The sequence below is a fragment of the Siphateles boraxobius genome, unplaced genomic scaffold (genome assembly GCF_051911475.1).
Source record: "Siphateles boraxobius isolate OS27281-9 unplaced genomic scaffold, OSU_SipBor_1 46, whole genome shotgun sequence".
Lineage (NCBI taxonomy): Eukaryota > Metazoa > Chordata > Actinopteri > Cypriniformes > Leuciscidae > Siphateles > Siphateles boraxobius.
In genome coordinates this window covers 7,985,803-8,005,140 of record NW_027509097.1, presented here as the reverse complement: position 1 = coordinate 8,005,140, position 19,338 = coordinate 7,985,803, and the positions used below count along the sequence as shown (strand labels likewise).

At 37.3% G+C, this 19,338-nt stretch overlaps 1 protein-coding gene across 3 annotated transcripts in view; it reads left to right on the top strand.

The window, feature by feature from the left end:
• Positions 1-590: 590 nt before the first annotated feature.
• dnmbp (dynamin binding protein) overlaps positions 591-19,338 on the top strand; it is a 61,684-nt gene continuing 42,936 nt past the window's right edge. Inside the window, exon 1 of one of the 3 annotated variants that reach the window (XM_077200580.1) lies at positions 591-926. The gene's annotated coding sequence lies outside the window, so the exon portion shown is untranslated. The remainder of the gene's footprint in view (positions 927-19,338) is intronic. The other 2 variants (XM_077200581.1, XM_077200583.1) reach the window with 2 other exon arrangements.

Genomic DNA, 19,338 nt, shown 5'->3' with positions numbered 1-19,338 from the left:
GACAATGATGACACCAGAATAAAAATGTTCAGGATTCTGAAGCTGAAAATACAGAATTATTTTAGACGACAATGATTTTACTCTGACTAGATATATTTAAAATAATGTAGGCCACTTTTTACTGGTAACACATATCATTATCAGGACCCAAAATATTTCCCCATTGCATTGTTAGCCTACATTATAGTCAACATTATATATCGTAATTTAATGTAGTAGCCTACTTACACTAAAACTCTGTAAAAAAGAAAAAATCCTCAAACAGTAATTATTTATTTCGGGTGAATTAGTGGAAAAAAATTCCTGTGATTCGCTTGAGTCAACTTTACGTTAAATTAGCTAACCTGGTGACAATGAAAAATATGTTTAAAAAAAGTTTATTACATAAAAGACTACAGGACCAAAAGTGTTAGCGTTAGCTACTGGAAACTAGTGAATTAAAATAACGCTACCCATTTGTTTCAGTTTAGAGATACTAAACTAATTGTCTAAATATTTTTTCTTATATTGAAAAAAGCAACCGACACGTAAAAATAACTTGTGTTACAGATTTAGTAGGAATTTTCTTCAGGCATGTTAAAGGCAGCCCTGCGCTCGTTTGTGTCAGCAGCAGAGGGTGGTGTGTTGATGTTGATGTCAGCATGGAGGGAGTTGAGGATCAGCCTGCTGGGTCTTCTACTGGGATGACAGCTGATCCCGCCGTGGCGTAGATGACCATTGGGATCGGATCAACTACAGCGTGTGAGCCGAGTAATGACAGGCGGGAGAAACGCCTGTTGGCCTCATCCGATGGTTGTTTTATAAGCAACGTTTAATGATACAACGTTAACGGCAGAAGGGAAACGCACACGAGCGTCCACTGGATTTTAGTTGAGTCTTTTCAACAAAGCTGTCTAACCGCATAGAGGGCACTTGATATCACACAGGTGAGTGAAATCTTGAATTAAGTCTTCTGTAAGTTTGTAGTATTTTAATGCTAGCGTCGGTTACGTTACATCCATATCCCTAGAACTGAAGAGTGTTTCAGTTATAACTGACTCTTCTGTTTGAATCTGTTACACTGGTATTTATGCATACATTTGCATAGTCTTTAGGGAATTTGGCGACATATATTTGTCGAGCTTCGACTAACATGCATGTCTGTTTACTTTATTTTTATTAGAAAACACGATTAGCCACTGGTTGTGGTTGGGATTTGGGGTATTTTTAGTGATTTGAATCTTTTGAAATAATTCGTTAGTTGGCTCTTTCATTAGGTAACACTTTTATCCCTGTAACTTAGGTGTTAATGAGACTCTTTGTGTCTTTATGAGCGATTCACTGATTGAATCTTCACTCAACTGATTCGTTAAGAGTCGTTCATGAACTAAACAAGTCTGATTGATTTGTTCCAGAAACATTTTTTGTTATGGTGGTTGAAAATTCTCTTCACATCCTGATAGCAATCACTAAGTTAAGTGGGTTTGTGTGATTGTGTGTGTGTGTGTATATATACACATATATATATATATATATATATATATATATATATATATACAGTGGTTAAAGTGTGATTTGGTAGGTGGGGGAACCTTCAAATTTTGTGTAGGTGCAACAGGGAAAAATGACTCACCGTGGTACAATATATTGAGTATCGTGGTATAGCAATACTATTTGGGACAAGAGTGTCACTGTGGCACCAAGTATCACAATACTTATTTACTTGATATCTTAATGGTTTTATTTTGGTCCATCAACACTGATATGATGACGATACTATGTTAAAATTGCTAAACACTGGGACAAAAATTGAGCCCTGGCACTGTAGCCACATCAGCCCACATTCCCCCCCAACCCCCACAGCCATGTGCATTTAAATGTGAGGTAGTTTGGGGGGTTCGGGGGCATGCTCCCTCGAGAAAAATTTGATTTCTCTGACCTACATATGTGCAATTTAAGACTTTTGAAGGCCAAAAAATGAGTAATAAATAGCTTTAAAACCATGACAGTGGGCATTAGAATATTTGTCAATACCTGCTCACTCATCTTAATCTTTCTTTTTCTCTCAGTCTCCAGTCTCCTGCCGTATTTCTTCCCCTCCTGAAGCTAAACTTTGACTGTTAGTCTTTTCATTTTCGTCTGTCAGTGAAGAAAGTAAACATAGGCTCAACTGATGAGTTTTATGAATAATTTTCTTAGATAAATTAATTTACTCAAGGCTACCAGATCTGCATTGCTAATAGTAACCTTCTACAAGCTTTAGAATTTGAAAAGTAATTTTAAATAATACAAATTATAGGCTACGTTTAACGCAGTTAGTGGAATTGGCAGACGTTCCCGTAGGCATGCTTTGTGAAAACGTGTCAAAGCATTCTCAGGTATAAATATGCAGCATTAATGCACGTAGGTGATTTTGAACGAATATTTAATGTCGATAATGGTTACGTTAAAACGAATCCTGCTATTGATATCTTTGTAAGACTGCCGACCCTATAGAACAGTGTCAAGGGAAAACAAATGTCCGGGTAAATATCGAATCTAAACCTAACTTTAACGTGCTCAACCACCGTGAGTGCATTTCACGCATTTATAATAACTCGCGTTCAGCGGGGAGGAAGGGAGGTTGATCTCGGGACCAGCGAGATTCGTTGAGATAAATGAATCTATTTATTTATTATTTTATCTGAGGTGCCGGAGCGCAGTTCCGGACCGTTCCGGCCCACTTTAACCCCTGTATGTATATATATATATATATATATATATATATATATATATATATATATATATATATATAAATATATCAGGGCAATTCCATGCAAAGGTCATCTTTACCATGAAAAAATAAAGTTTTAACCAAAAGAACAAAACCCTTTTTAAGTTGTCCATTTAGGTCTGTAATATACTGTATTAAAGGTTGTATCAGTGATTTCAGGCCCAAAAATAAATGTCTAATCTTTCCTAACGATCCGCTAGCTGCCCGCCACATAAGCATGCCGTCCAAAAACCGCGTCTCTGTAGGCAGCCTAGGCTCTGAGATCTGCACACAAAAACAAATGGGTACAACCACCACTCAAAACCAAAATAAAGTGTTCCAACCAATCACTGACAGGGGCGGGTGTTGTGAGGTTTTGCGCTCGTGCACGGCTGGACGCGAAATCGGAGCAACACCCGCCCCTGTCAGTGATTGGTTGGAACACTGTTTATTTTGGTTTTGAGTGGTGGTTGTACCCATTTGTTTTTGTGTGCAGATCTCAGAGCCTAGGCTGCCTACAGAGACGCGTTTTTTGGACAGCATGCTTATGTGGCGGGCAGCTAGCGGATCGTTAGGAAAGATTAGACATTTATTTCTGGGCCAGAAATCACTGATACAACCTTTAATGTGCTTTAACAAAAATTTTAAGAAAATTGCCTTGTTTATCCACCAGATATGAGGTGAGTAACAACGCTTAAATTACATTCTCAACCAGCCATATTTCATGCTTTCAAAAAAAGGTATCAAAGACCCCCCTTTTTAAACTTTATTTTGACAGTAAGCATTTTGCAGAAAGATGGAGGCATGCCTGAGAAATAAATATAATAATTTGGTCATAACAGCACTGCCTGTTGAATGTATAAGGGCTATAATAAAGAGGTCTTGACGCTTCAGTGCACTGTCACGTCCATAACGTTTTAAAGGTTTAGTTTATTTAATATGACAGTTATAAATGCAAATAACTTGAAACTTTATTTACAAAGATAAATTATGTTTATGCTTATTAGGATAGACAATTCATGTCACTACTTTGCTCTGAACAACCATAATAATGCGTTACGGACGTGACCGTTACGGACGCTTCATATTAAATCATGCATATGACTATTGTGATCTGTTTCAAGACAGAACTGATTTTGGCCACTTCATTTCAAGTTTTGTTTTGTAGAAAGACTTTATTTAAAGTGAATTTCGTTTGTATAAATTGTATCTTAATTTTAAATCAAAGTTTCATCAATAGCATGGAGGTGCGATCAATTGCAACACGTAAACTTGAGCGCATCTCATAACTGAACAGAAACTCGACGTATGCCTCTCAGAAATATAGCCTATCTATAGAAAGATTGCAAAGATCAAAACAAAAAGAAATAGGCAACTCTCTGATTGTGTAATCTGTATGTGCTTTTTCCACCACCACGTCCCTTTAGAGGCTTGGTACGATCACGCTGACAAAATAATAATAATAATAGGCTAATAATATTGCGTGTCAATTATTTTGTCAAATCATTTTTATACGAAATAAAATGTGATGATTTTGACTCGCGACTGTGCAATAAAATCCATAAACTGGCCGAAAACCGTGCGATCATTTAGACACAAAAAACGTAGGCGTTACATGATTGCTAGTGACTCACATCTACGGACAATAATGTCCATCGGTTCACCTGACTGTGGAGGAAACCTTTTGAACTCCTATAAGACAAACTTTAATTTTTAATGTATTTTAATTTTGACTGTCTTCCGTAATAGTCTCTGCTTTAATGTTCCGTCTATGTGTTTATAGTAGGCCTAGCCTATTCACGTCCAAGTCGAGAGGCGTCCTGCAATTGCGCGAGGAACCTGATTGGTTTAGGCGCGAAACAGGCGCCCTCTAATTCGCTCGCGCTTCCTGTCATTCAGGCTCAGGTTTTGACAGCTCGAAGATAGCGTTATCTTAAAGTTAAACACCTACCACAACGACAGATGGATAAAATGGTAAGATGATACTAAAAACCAATACTTCAATACTTTTACATATTGAATTAAGATGTACAGTAAGATCCAAGCTAAAAAAAAAACTAATTCATAATTGGGGGGGGGGGGGGTTCTCTGAATGTATTTTACATTTTTTCTGAATGTAAAATACATTCAGAATCAGAATCATTTCAGACAGTCTTCTTAATGTGAAAACACAGCCATTATGCGTCAACAAAAGTGCCATGATGGTTTGATTGTTGATTTTCCAAACAGATTCTATGTATTTCAGACGCGTCACATCCATAACAGGGTTTTTGTCACATACATAACGTTGGTTTTTCCTCATAATACACTTCATAAAAATATATATATTTTAAACATTGATATTTTTATGTTCAGCTAAGACCCCTTCATCATGTGGATAGCAATATTTATACATTGGATTTAAAAGTTCACAGACTTTAAAGGAAATCGAACAGTATACCAAAAACTCTGTCATTTTCCGTCACATCCATAACGCATGCATATTTTCCTTTTTTCGGGGTGCTTAAATATATTTTAGAAAAACATATTTTGCCTATCAATTCCCCAGATTGGGTGCTCTGAGAATATGCATTTCCAATTTAAATATTGTAAGAAGTTTTTTTTTTCTGAGACATTTCACCTGTCATTATGAGTTCAAATGTCACATCCATAACGCTGGAATTACCCATCATCAACATCTTTGGAAGGCGTATGTCCGAATGCAATGATTCTTACCTGCCTGTCAAAGTATATTTTCATACCTTCATGTCAGTCACTGAGCATCGCAACCGAAACAGCAGCCACATTTTACGGTTACTGAACCAAAACAAATAGCTTATGCTGCGTTCACGCCATAATTACCTTTAATTTAGAAGAGATGGAAACCCGTGTCGTTATAGTCGGAGTGGTTCAGGACTCGAATTTATGCGTTTCAATGGCAACACTATCATCGCTGAAATGAATCTGCAGCAGTCAGGGGATACAGGTCAGTGCTCTTTAAGTTACAAATGTTCATTATTATTGTAATGTTGTGTGATTTGAGACATGAGGTAGTTTCATCTCTCGAGATGCTTTTATAGGTGTGGCTTTGGAGACTCTGAAGGGAGGGTGGGATCTTATGTTTTCAAAGCTAGCTCGCTATTGTTACCCTACCTTTAAGCTGTTTTGCTGGTGTAAGATGGTCTCACAGCATGACCAGGCGGGAAGTAAACTGGTTTCTATTGTGGCTTGTGGAAAACCAAGTTTACTTTCCTGATTGCTAAAATCAGTGAACACACAAATCTGATCAGACTGGGAGACCAGGAAACCTGCTTAGGCAAGAATGGGTTTTTATGCAGCATTAAGCGTGCCTACATTTGTGGGAGAACATGAATCATTCATCAAATGCGGTGACTCAGTGGCAAGTAACTATGGTAAACCATAAATATCTATTATCAATCAGGCTGCACATTAACAGTCTATTGTTATAAGTTATATTGCATGTGGGTTTGACTCTGGTCACCTGTCAGATGGCAACTGTTGTCAGTTGTCTCTCTTGCTGAGGGAGCAACAGCATGTCAGGCTTTGGGACAATATTCATTCACCTAAAACAAACTATGTGTGCTATTCATTAGCGCAGAATAAACTTTTAGACTGTGTTAGCTCGTATAGCTGTACTGTATTTACCCGAAGATTATTAATGGTAATCTCTTGTCTGTTTTGTAATCATATAATCAAACCTTGTTGTATTGTTTGTCATTTATACCTCACAGATACATTTCCTGTGAAACCAGGTTAGGCCTTCCTTTCTGTGCCACTCTTAGTATTAGACTCTGACGTTAAAAATATGCACTGAATTTTGAGTACTGAGATAAAAAAAAAGAGACTACAAAATTGATGAAAAAAGTTTATAAAGTAAATATTTTGAATTAATCTAGGTTTTCTGCCTCCTCCATTTGTCTCAATTTATTTTTAATGTGGGTCAGCACCATCATATAGCCTACAGAAAAAGTGTAAATTATTTATTATTGTATTGACAGATAAGTGGTGACAAATCAAGTATTGAAACATTATCACAGAAAGACAAACTCTTATAGGGTTGACAGCATAACCATATTTTTTATATTGCAAAAGCATAAACAGTAGCCATTATCCAATTATTGGTAGCTATTAAAATGACTTCAAATGGAAAAAAACTAAAAACCTTTATATATATTTAAAATGTTTTAATGCAAACTATGATATAAGTGGAAATGTTAAATATTTTAAATGACCAGTAAAGATGCCGGTCGTGTTTGCTCCCATATTTCAACAATCGGTGTAAGAATAAATCAGTTAAATCCCAGTTAATTGAGAAGCTGTTCATATAATAGCAATTGTATAATGTTCTGTTCTTATAGTTATAGTGCTCATTTGAATATATTTTTGGATTGCTGCATCAGTGTGTAGTTCTGGTTGAACAAAGCCAACATGAAACTACATTCCTTGTTACACTTTACAGGAGGGTTTTGAATTATTAATGTAGTATTCCCTGTCCATACTTGTCATTCGAGCCTTGTTATGTTGATATTATACGAGGTGGCGGCATGATAGCCATGCTTGTATCTACTACAGCTGTCCTGCAAAATGCCACCTGCTTCTCAACATTATATTTGTGATTTTAAACAGGCTGCTATTGACCTGCCTACATCACCAGATGTCATTTTGATTAGATTTGTTGTAGAGTCCAGGATATGTTCATAACGTGTAGAAACTTAACTCCACACCACTGTAGCCCAGTGAAAAGAAAGTTGTGAACATTCCTGGCATTCTTTTCAAGCCACAACTGTAGTCCACACAGCTTTGGAAAAATGACACCTTAAATCATCTGGGAATAGCAATTTTGCATTGTCTGTGTGAGAGAGCATTGTGGTCTCCTGAGACTCTCTGACTCAACAGTAAGCTTACAATGCATCTCTCAGTCCACGTACTTTAATTGATAACAGATATCAATTTGTTTATGTCGTGTGCACCAATAAGATTAAGTGGATACCAATCACACAACAACTGATGACTGCCATTTGTTTAGAACACCAGCTGTGTTCTTGGGATATTGTTCTGCTCATATTGCACATGGCCTCCTCTCTTCGACTCAAAGAAGGATTGAACTTGTCAGAATAGGTTACAGAAAAGAGGTCATGTTGGAGCCAAGTCATGTGACTCTGCTACATAAGTGCTACTTGCAACACCACAACAGAGGTGACACAAGCCAAGCACGATTGAAATGAATCTGAGATGCATCATGGATTCAACATTTGGACAGTCACTGTAAAGTATTTCAGTCCTTTTCTTTTTGGTTTTCAGGAAGACAATGAGTTGTGGCCTGCATTGCAGATGATCTTCTTTTGTGATTGAAATAGTCAGTGTATCACTCTTCTATCCATAGCCAGCCTCACATGGATCTATGACTACTCTCTCAATGAGTCAGTGCTAACATATTAATTTGTGTCGCCAAAATTGGCAAAGTAAGTCAAAGCAATATTATGTGTTGTACAGTAAACTACTGTATGTTTGTGTACATGGAGTAGATTCAGTTTCCTAAAACAAATTTCGCATTGGACTGTAGAAGTATGTAGAAGACAGCCAAGCTGTGAAGACCAAGAACGTTGTCCTGGGCACTGTGACAAGGGGGACCACTGGGGGTGTAACGATTGAAAAGATGAATGTGTATTTAAATTGGGTCATTTATGTAGTAGAAATGTGAAATTATTTTAGAAGTTGGTGCCTTCTAGACTGAGAAAAGCCAGAAATATTTTTTGGCTCATGTGGAAGAAAGACAACAACTCCCAGAGTGCACTTGCTTCGCTGCCCTACGAGGCCACTCCCACGCCACGGCTACTGGTTACAGAGGGCAGAATCGGAAGAAATTATACAACTAGGCTTCTAGTTGACTCGAAACAGATAGAGATAGATAGATAGATCCATGTGTGGATCAAAGCTAGGGTGGTCTGTTACACATGCTGGCGGTGCCGTTTCCTCATCAGATTCAGCGATTTCTTCCAGAAGAAAATGACATCGCTGAAATTCGTGACAGCAATAGGACTCTCTGTGTCCATAGGCACACAACTTCTCCTCTTCTGCAGCAGCTGCTCTGTTCCTCCTCCATCCACAACTTTTCCTGGCTGTATTGCGGCTTATAGATGTAGCCATGAGCATCGGATTCGCACACCAGATCTTCAAAATCCCCTTCTGCCTAAGCTTCCTCCTCAGAGCAAGAGCCTGTTAGCTTAGCTTCAAAAAGAAGATGGCTGACACTATCTGTACATTCTGTGAGTGAGATCCCACCCCCTATGGGCGGGTTGAAAACATGCGGAACTAGCTCCCAACTAGGGCTGGGCGATATATCGCATGACATTATGCGCATCTCGTCAGTAAAGCCGGTTCCTTGATTAGTGGTAAATCGCCTTCACCTTCTTTCAGATGGAGCGGCATTTACTACAAAGAGCTGTAGTTCACTGACAAGCTGAGCCATATCGCATTAATTATCGCTGGCGATACGTCCGCGATATTAATACGATATGGCTCAGCTTGTCAGTGAACTACGGCTCTTTGTAGTAAATGCCGCTCCATCTGATAGCAGGTGAAGGCGATTTACTACTAATCAAGGAACCCGGCTTTAGTGACGAGATGCGCATAACACTGTGATGCGATTTATCGCCCAGCCCTATGCCCTACGCTAAATGACGATTTTTGCGTCATTTGAGGTTTTTTTCAAGACACACAATTTAGAAATCTCTCATCTCAGGGGGAAATGAGGGAGGGAAGCACGGTCATTCGAAAATACTACCGGTCTTCTACTGATACAAAGCTTAATGGTAAGCAGTGAAGTATCCCTTTAATGCATCAATTATAAATTCTGTCGATGGCCAATGCCGATATCTTAGAGAGCAGGGTGGCAGATATAACGCCAATATTATATATATATATATATATATATATATATATATATATATATATATATATATATATATATATATATATATAATTATTAGTGGTCCGTAGGGCTGGGTGATATGGCCTAAAAAAAATCCCCGATTTTTTTCACGAAAAATCCGATTTACGATTTAAATAGATTTTTTTCTCTCCCTACTTAAAATCAATCTGCAGATGACAAATAAATTGTTCAAAACAAGTTTTAACTTTTATTTTGTTTTAATATTCCCTTCTGGGATTTGATCTCTATTAAAGTGCAATCAGAAACAACAAGCCAAAAAGACAAGAGGACAGGCCCTGTCTTTGAAAACATTGAAAATGTAACATAAAATAAAATGGGTGGATTGGGATTGGGGGGATGTGTAAAAAAACAAAAAACTTGCATCACAATAAGTGTATTGTGATTGTCAAATTATTTGGTAACTAAACATAATTTTATTAAGTTTACTGGAATGCTACTGTTTTTATTATTGCTTAACACAAATTTCACAATTTCAATTCAATTCTTGTGATTTTATTCTGATCTTGATTCAATATAAATTCCTTTGGATAAATAGGTACAGTAGATACGTTAATGTGTTAATTGTTCTCTAAAAAAATTAAAATCACCTAATGCTGTAAACATACAGAGAGCCCTGTCAGCTGGTATTATTGGGCCAGTGACAAATAAGGTTTTCAACTGATTAAAAATTCAAATAGGTTAAAACTGCACATCAAAGTAGTTATTATCTTTATGGGGATGTTTTTTACTTATTACTAAAATCTCAATTTTAAACAATGTATTTTAAGCGGTTTAAGTGAGAAATATGTGACGACACCAGTCAAAATGTCATACGGGATAACGTTAATGCATTTTCTAAATATTATAATATTAAAACTTTTCAAATCCAAAATACTTAATGAATATGTAAAGTGATGCAGTAAAACAATATTTAAAGCTCAGAAAAAAAATCTGCACAACAATTTTTTTCTCATTATATTGTGATTTCTTTAAACGTGACCCTACTTGTTCAAGTTCTTTACACACATTTTAACACTGCAATGTGATTTAAAATGCAAAATGTCTGAAAAAGTTTTACAGGACTTGATATCATGTTATTATTGTTTCCTCAACTCCATGAAGTGATATTATGCATTTCAATGGGAAAAAACAGCGTTATCCCGCCTGACTTAAATTGTTACCCGGTATGACACCATATGAGTTAACACATGAATTGTCATTTTTACAACACTTACACATAATAATGTTCATAAATAATTAATGTTATGCAATGTTTTTCCAAGGAAATTAATTAGGCTCCACTTTAAAGAAATAGAGATGTGGTTTTCAGTGTGTAAACTGTTACACACAAACTCAGTGTGGTTTCTTCCCAGATTTGGCAAGTAAATACATTTAAACCATTTTTTTTCATGTTTATGAATATCAAAACAGCACAACTTTTCAACATTAGGTTTAATTTATTACTGAAAAGTACCTTGAACCATTTTACTGATCATAGTCAATCTACATCAATATTCATAAATAATGTAAAGGGTTAAAGTAGGCGACCTTCACTCATTTCACTGAACAAATTTACAAAAGCATCTAATTGAACAACATATTTATAAAGAAAAAGCTTATTAATGGGTTAAACACTGAATCACTAAATTACATTAAATGAACACAATGTTATTTTAGACAATGTCTATAGTAAATGTAATGTAACTGTAATTGAATATTATTATGAATTATATAATTTGCTAATATTCAACTAAACAATGTTAATGATATGTTAATATCACCATTTGAATGGAAATTATGCAAATTAAAGCTGAAAACTGTATAAGAATATATTGTCAAACACGTCATCCAAGATAACGGATGACATTATGGGCTAACAACTGTTATCCTATATGACAAAATTGTTATCCGGTATGACAAAATTGTTATCCGGTATGACAAAATTGTTATCCGGTATGACAAAACTCAGATTAAATCTTAATCAGGCAGTATTTTTGGCTACCTATAGAAATCTGCAACCTTTACCTTCAACTTCCAAATATATAAATTCATGCTAAATAAACATATTGACATAAAATCCACATTATATATGTTATTTTAGCGTTATCCCATATGACACAGGATTTTACTACATAGTGTGCTAGTGAGGAAAAAGGGTAAGTTAAACACATTTTATGAAAGACATAAAAGACTTTCACCATTGTTTGGGGGTCCTTCAGGGTCTTCCTGATTGTGTAACATGCTGTCTCACATCGTGTCAAAATAAAATTTACAATAAAATTGCTCCAATTTGCTTGTTATCCCGTATGACATTGGCTGGCAGCCAGTTTTGGGACAGAATGCACCAAAGCATAACAATCTACTGGATGTCATATTCGTTGTAATATTTAAATATATTGTTGTCAAGACTCATACAATAATGCCTGTGGCAGAGATGTTAGGGTTTATTAATTTTTTTACAGTTTGTTTGGCTTTTTTGTATGTCACTCTAAGGTCCGGACAGTTATCCGGTATGACATTATAAGACTATAATGTCTAATAATTCTTACACTTTGTAATACCCTCACTATATGTTCATATCATTTGATAAACAGAGATTAATAGATTCAATAAATGTGCTTTTTATTAAACATTTCCTTATTTTGACTTCATAAAGGGGTTTGGACATCAAAATTGCACGTCACGTCATTGGGCCTATTACAGGTTAAAACTAACTCAAATTAAATATAATGTGTTTTTTATAATAACAACGTTATACTATTTTAATGATATAGGTAAAAATATAATAAATGTGTAATATAGTTATCATTTTTAGCAAAATACTCATCTCTATAGCAATTATTTTAAAGGTGCAATGTGTAAAAAATTTGAGTATCTATTAACAGAAATCCAATATGACATCCATAACTATGTTGTCAGTGGTGTATAAAGAACTTACTTAATAAACCGTAATGTTTTTATTACCTTAGAATGAGGCATATATATCTACATAGGCGCGGGAATCCCCTTCTATGAAGGTCGACATATTGTGACGTCATGTTTCTACCGTAGCCGAACGCGAACAAACAGCGCTACAGAGCGCGTTTCGTCACAACCTTGAAAGAGAAGCAGCAGAAAGCTAGAAGCTAGCCATAAACACCGTGAGTAGTGACTTTTCCCTTGTCAGTTGTGTAAAATATGTAGTTGGATTGTTTCATGTAACTTAGTTCTTCTCCCTCGCTCTGTTATGGCTTTGCTATGTGGGGATAAATGTGCTGGTTACGTTCGTGAGACAGCTGATTAGTACTCTTGTCATTGACCGTAAAACAGTAACGTTACAGGAATCACCAACCCGTCGATCTTGGAAACATTTTAAGTCGATCGCGAAGAGTTTTCAAAATCAGAAAAAAAAAGCCTATTGTGTGTAGTAAATGGTGTCTAGGGGATGCGGAGGCACGCGCGCTGTACAATCACGCCATTTTTGCCGCACGCACCTTTGGGCTCATGCGGACGCGTCGAGTTTAAACAAGGCTTTACGCTTTAACCAGCTCAGCCACAGTAACAGCTCATATTGAGCCAGCTAAACTTTTACTTTCCTGTTAGAAACAATATATAGTTGCATAGTTTCATGTGGTTCTTCTCCCTCGCTGTATTATGGGTTTGCTATGTGGGGGGAAATGTGCTGGTTACGTTTGTGAGACAATCAGCTGATTACTATTATTATATTATATATTAAGACCCTTGATCCTCACCTGACTATGGCTTTGTAAACTTTATCCATGATGTGGTTTATAAGTGACTGTGGTACAGAAACAGTGACAATGTTACACACTCTTGGCTTACTCTGGCTATTCTCTGCTGTCTCAGACGACGATATGTTTGTCCAGTTTCAGGCACCGTAGCTTCTTCGAAAGGGAGGGGTGAGCAGTGGGCTGAGCCCTCAGTGCACCTCGCAGGCGAACCGCTAGATGTCGCTAAAAATCACACACTGCACCTTTAAGTCCAACTAACGCTATGGGTCATTAAAATGCATCCTGCGGTAAATGTAACGTTACTTGACATATGTTGTTCTCCAGCTGTTTTATGGACATCTTTCCGCGGTTGAAAAACACTGATCGGTCGATTTTATTACATTTCGGTAAGTCGGTTGTAAAGAATAACAGATGATCGGTTTACGTGAACTGAGCTCTGCCAACGTTCTGTCACGTCACAATTACAAGTGCCAAAACGGTGTTTATTGTTTGAATTTCGTAATAAAATTGACAGAATCTGAGAGCTGAGAATCTGTTTCATATCGATAGTAACCTGCTCTGTCTTGTCTGTCGGTGTCAGTGTCCTCCTTTGTTTCGTGATTTTTCTCTGCGTGAGAAAATGGATGTGTGGCGTGAGAGCGTAAACAGTGACAAAATTGCGTCTCTCACAGTGAACTCGTGAGAGTTGGCAGCCCTGCAGATTCAGCTTGTAAATGTTTTCGGCGGGTGTGCTTCTGCTGCCTCGGTCTTTCTCATTTGCCATCAGTGATGCGCGGGTTGATCCAAAATGAGCGGGTGTCTGCGGTCACCCGCGGTTACGAGTCATCCAAATATATTTTTAATGATATTCGGTTCGCGGTCGGTCGGGTCGTTTGAAATAAAGATGCCAATTAAACCTTTAAATGCGGGACAAAATGCCCGATTTCCCAACACGTTGAACTGAGCAATGCCATTGTACCATTTTAATAGGCCATTTTTAAACGCATATAGCTCAGTAATGTCAGTTTTATGTATTTTCTGAGAGGGGGTGTGATTTTTGTTGGGAAAGTCGGGGGAGAGACGCACACTTCGATTAGACTGGATAAACACATGCACCATCTTAATTGTTAAGAAAATGAAACGAAATAAATGAATAAATCAAGCCTTTATTACATAACACTAGGCTATATCATACAGCATTCAGAACAGTGGCGTAAGTTTGTTTTAAAAAGTGGGTGGGACAGATGTGTGTGTGTGTGTGTGTGTGTGTGTGTGTGTGGTGTTGGGGGGGGGGGGGTATGTATAGTATACAATAGTACATTGTGTTGAATTTGTCATTTAATGAGATCTAATATATGTTGTAAGTGGCGAGTATTTTTACGTGAATAAATACATAGATCCGAATGTTACCTTTATGTACTTTAATGCTCGAGTGGCAGAACTTTTGCCAAGCGTGTCAGAGCTTCTGGGTTCTAATCTGCACTAAGTAGTATAGTTTTTTTTTTTCTCATGAAAACCGATTGTTTATTAGTGGTTGTATATCAAGCAGGGACACGTTTTCTGTGAATTATCTTTTGTGATTTCAAAGTAACTAATAAAGAGTCTCTCCGCAACGGATTGAAGCGCGCGTCCGTGTGAAGACTGTGCGCGAGTCACAACAGAATACTGTATCCGCGCCACTGATAGCAGCGGCAACGAACACTTTGGTCACTTGATTTCAAAAACAACACATTTCTCGCCTCTTATTTAACAAACGAACGAAATGAATGTTCTACTAGAGTTAACTGGAATTTTTTTATTTATTCGTATTGGTACATCCGTGCCGCGAGATGTTTCTAAAGTGGTGGGGACACAATCGACCCTGGCAAAAAGTGGTGGGGACATGTCCCACCCGTCCCACCCGCAAATTACGCCTATGATTCAGAAAAATAACAGTTTGCGCTCCTAAGGGCTTTCACACTTTTTTCTCAGTTGACCTGCTTATGAATTCTTCAAGCAGGGTCGAAATATAAACATCGCACACCGCACCGCACCCCTAGTTCCTACGTCTATGGCCCAATGACGCTACGATGAGCATTTACTACTTTAAAAAAATATGGGTCAGGAAGCGGGTTGGGTACAATATTTTCTTTCTTTTTCTTTATGCTGGCTAAAGATGCACACTTCACAAGATATCTCAGCTGGATTCGATTAAATCTGCTAGGTTTGTAAAATGAAATGTTTATTAGATATTCAGAGATTTATTTAAATTATGTAGATGCGCATTTGCTGAATGTTGACGGGAAATGAGAAGGTATTTTAGCCTGATTGTTTGCCTTTTCTGTTACAAATAATATAAAAGCAAACGCTTTACTTTTCCGCATACCATTTACTTTTTTTGTGTACCAGTTCTGTCTGACAAAGTAACTATTAGATATGGCTGACAGAGATCGTAAACTAATGAAGACGGAGAATGTGAGTGAGCGCTATGTGATCAGGCGCTGCTGTTCTCTTGTCAGGCACTGGTCTTCTAATGTCTTTTATACTCATGTTTTATTCCCGTTAAACGTTGACCCTAGTTAGCAAGTAATAATTACTTTTTTCAGATCCTTATTTCACGAATGCAGACATGTTGCTCTGAATTTTAAAACGTTAACAGGAACCATTGCTGTCAAAACGGGGGTTCCTGGTGGCATTTTTAGGTGTGTCACATCCTCTCAAAAGACTCATTGATAATTGTTTGATAGTTTTTTCATGGTTTTCTTTAATGTTCTGTGTAGAAAAAAAATCCTCTTTGCAAATCATTGGGGCTACTTTAAGCCTCAGTGGTGGGCCGTAGTCCAGTAGCCTCATTAGATGCTCTGTTGGAAATTGTTTTCTCCATAGCCTGTAAACAAAGAACATCCTCTCAAGGTTGTGTTTGTAGGGGGAGGTCTGTCTGGGAGAATGTGACATTTTTAGAAAGTGCTCTCTCACACAGGCCTGCAAACCTCTTGATCTCCATAGCAACCGTGTCCATCTGGGTTGTGCTCCTCAAGACTCAATGTTTGTGCAGGGAAAGTTCCCCATGCATGGTCTCTTGTGAACCCTGGATTTCCCCATAAAACTCCACTTGGACCTGCCAAAGACACACCTCCCATCTCCCGCCCTTATATTTGTGTGAAGTCAGCCTAGAAACATGGCACCCAGAGAAAGCAATGGAATGAGAAAGTTTGGGTGCTCTCAAAATTGAAATATAAAAGCCATATAAGAATGTTTAGAAAAAGAGAGAGCTTTAGCTCTGCTGTCTTGATTTATTGAGAAGAAAAACAGAAGCATTGAGAGAAAAAAAGAAATTGGTAGAAAAAGAAAAAGTATACTGGAGATATATTGATAGTTCTCCCAAAAATGAACCTTGTGTTATTATTTGTTCACCCTCATGTCATTTCAAAAAAATAAAAGTAAAAAATTAAGTCTGTCGGTTGCTCTTTCGATGCAGTTACATTGAATGGAAAAGTAAGATTTCAAGCTTCAAAAAAGGACTAGCCTATATTATGGGAATGGAAATATAAGTGGAACCATTTGGCCCGAGGGTGGAAAAGCGGCTATTGAGTCAGTGAACTCAAGAACAAATCCTTCAGACCAGTTTTGTGAATACTTTCACCTAAGTGATTGAAAAGTTCTGACTAAAAAAATTATTTGTTCATTAATTGTACATTTTCTACTACTTTCATGTCAAGAAGATTTTCAATGAGTAATGATTTGCATTCGGTTTCTCACGGAAAGTCAGAAGTCACGGTTCGGTTCATACCTCGGTTCAGACATCACGGTTCGGTACGAGTTTGGTACAATGGAGGGAAAAGCAAAACAAAAATGCAGAAGGCAATTATTTTTATTTTATTATTTTTTACACCCAGTTCTTGCATCTAAATTAGTTGCTTACATTAACAAAATGAGCCAACAATAGCAGACATAAGCCCTTTAAATAAAAATAAATGACCATGTTTTATAAAAAGTTTCACAAAACTAAATAAAAATGTTTAGAAAATATGTAAGATAACGTTAATTTAGTTGTAGGTTACGTTCTCATATCCATTTTTTTTTCTAATGTCACAAGGAATAATCTGGTTTACTACTTTACACGATTCTTTAGTAGTGTGGTTTGGGTGTCCTAAAGTGTTAGTAGAGTGCTAAAGTACTAAAATAAACATTCATGAGTGTACCTTACTTCTCACCGCTGATTCCTGATGGTTTAGAGGACAATTACACCGAGTCGCACACTGTCGTTTCAAAGAATAGTACACCGGTGAGCGTGAAGTATAAATGCCTCGTCCATTTGGGAAGGCGTGCGCGCGGTCAGCGGAGGCTTGAGCTGTGGAGGCAGGCTAAAGTAAACAAACCTAGCAGGGCAACAGATTAGGTGTCCCTAAAGGACCCGCGTATCTAACAGTAGTTCCGCATTACATTAATTAATTTGCACGCAAGTTTTATTTATTTTTATACCGTGTATTCTCCGTGTTAATTCATGCACCGAACCGTGACGCCCGTACCGATTTGGTTCAATGCGAATACATGTACCGTTCCACCCCTAGTAGGAATACATTCATGGTGCTTTTGTGTCCTTTTTGATGCTTGAAAGCTTCGGGTCCTGTTCATTGTAATTGAATGGAAAATAACATATAAAGTGGTCTTCATAATTTCTCCTAAATGATGTCATTTTTGATTAACTATTAATTTAAATAGCTGAGAAGAAAACAAAACCATGTAGAACTGAGAAGTTGAAATCTTGTATTATGTCTAATATTTAATACCTGTTTAAAGTATGTCCAGCTGAACAAATTGCTGAATTTTGTGTAGTTTGCAAAATAAGGGGTAATCCTGCCAAGATATACTGTAGGTTTAGCGCATTTTTTTTTTTAATCAGTAGGGCTGGACGGTTACCGCATTATCACAATACCGCGGGTCTGAGCTTGTCACCGTCATCACCGCAAAAAAAAAAACATTGGCCTGCACATGTGTGCACGTTGTGTTTAATTATATGGATTCATTGATTCTAATGACATGGATTATGTCTAATGACATTGTGTCTTAAATGACATAAACAAAACTTATCATCAAAAGATGGAGCAAATCCGACCTTTCGCGAGTTGGTGAGCGCAATGTTCCATGACACATAATAACATTCCATTTGTATTGGAGATGCGCGGATGGGCTATTATTTCATCCGCAACTGCATCACTAAACTCATCATCCGTTGTCCATCCATCCGCACCAACGTTTATCACCAATTTTCAAAACCGCACCGCCCGCCATCCGCTTACTGTTTTAAGGTCTATGAGCAATGCGAGGCGTTGCTGCCGCAAGGCTAGAAAGCTCTTGGCTGTTCTAGAAAGAAGACTGATCCAATGCAGCAAAGATATTTAAAGGCTAAAGTCCCTAGTATAGCCTATGTTGTATCCCCAGAATTCCGATCGGCGCACAGGAACAAAAATAAATAAATTAATAGCCTAAATAAAATGCACATCAGCAAACCTGACCCTACCAGGCTACTGTAGCCTAAAATTGTATCATTTCGTTTTGAATTTAAAGCAGTTTACCGCTATACCGCCGGAATTTCTTGCTTTTCAACCGCGGTTATAAAAAAATCCATTCCGCCCCAGCCCTATTTATCAGATCATTGTTCTCTGTACCAACAATGAGATTAATTCTAATGAGAAAGCTTGGTTAGATTCAATAAAAAATTGCATTGTTATCTCTCTTGAAGGCTCACTTGAATTGGTTCTTTATCATTTGATGTTATATTGTCTTGAAAGCCTTGCAAACCACTTATTTAAAATTCTAAGTAATTGACTGTGACTGGAAGTTTCGGGCCATAGCCCACATCCTGTTATTGATATTCTCTTTCATTGGAGTTGAATTAGCCTTATTGCTTGTTGTTATTTAGCAAGATTATTACTACCAGAACCAGAATCTGTTCCAAATGTACTGTATTTTCTCCCATCCCGAGA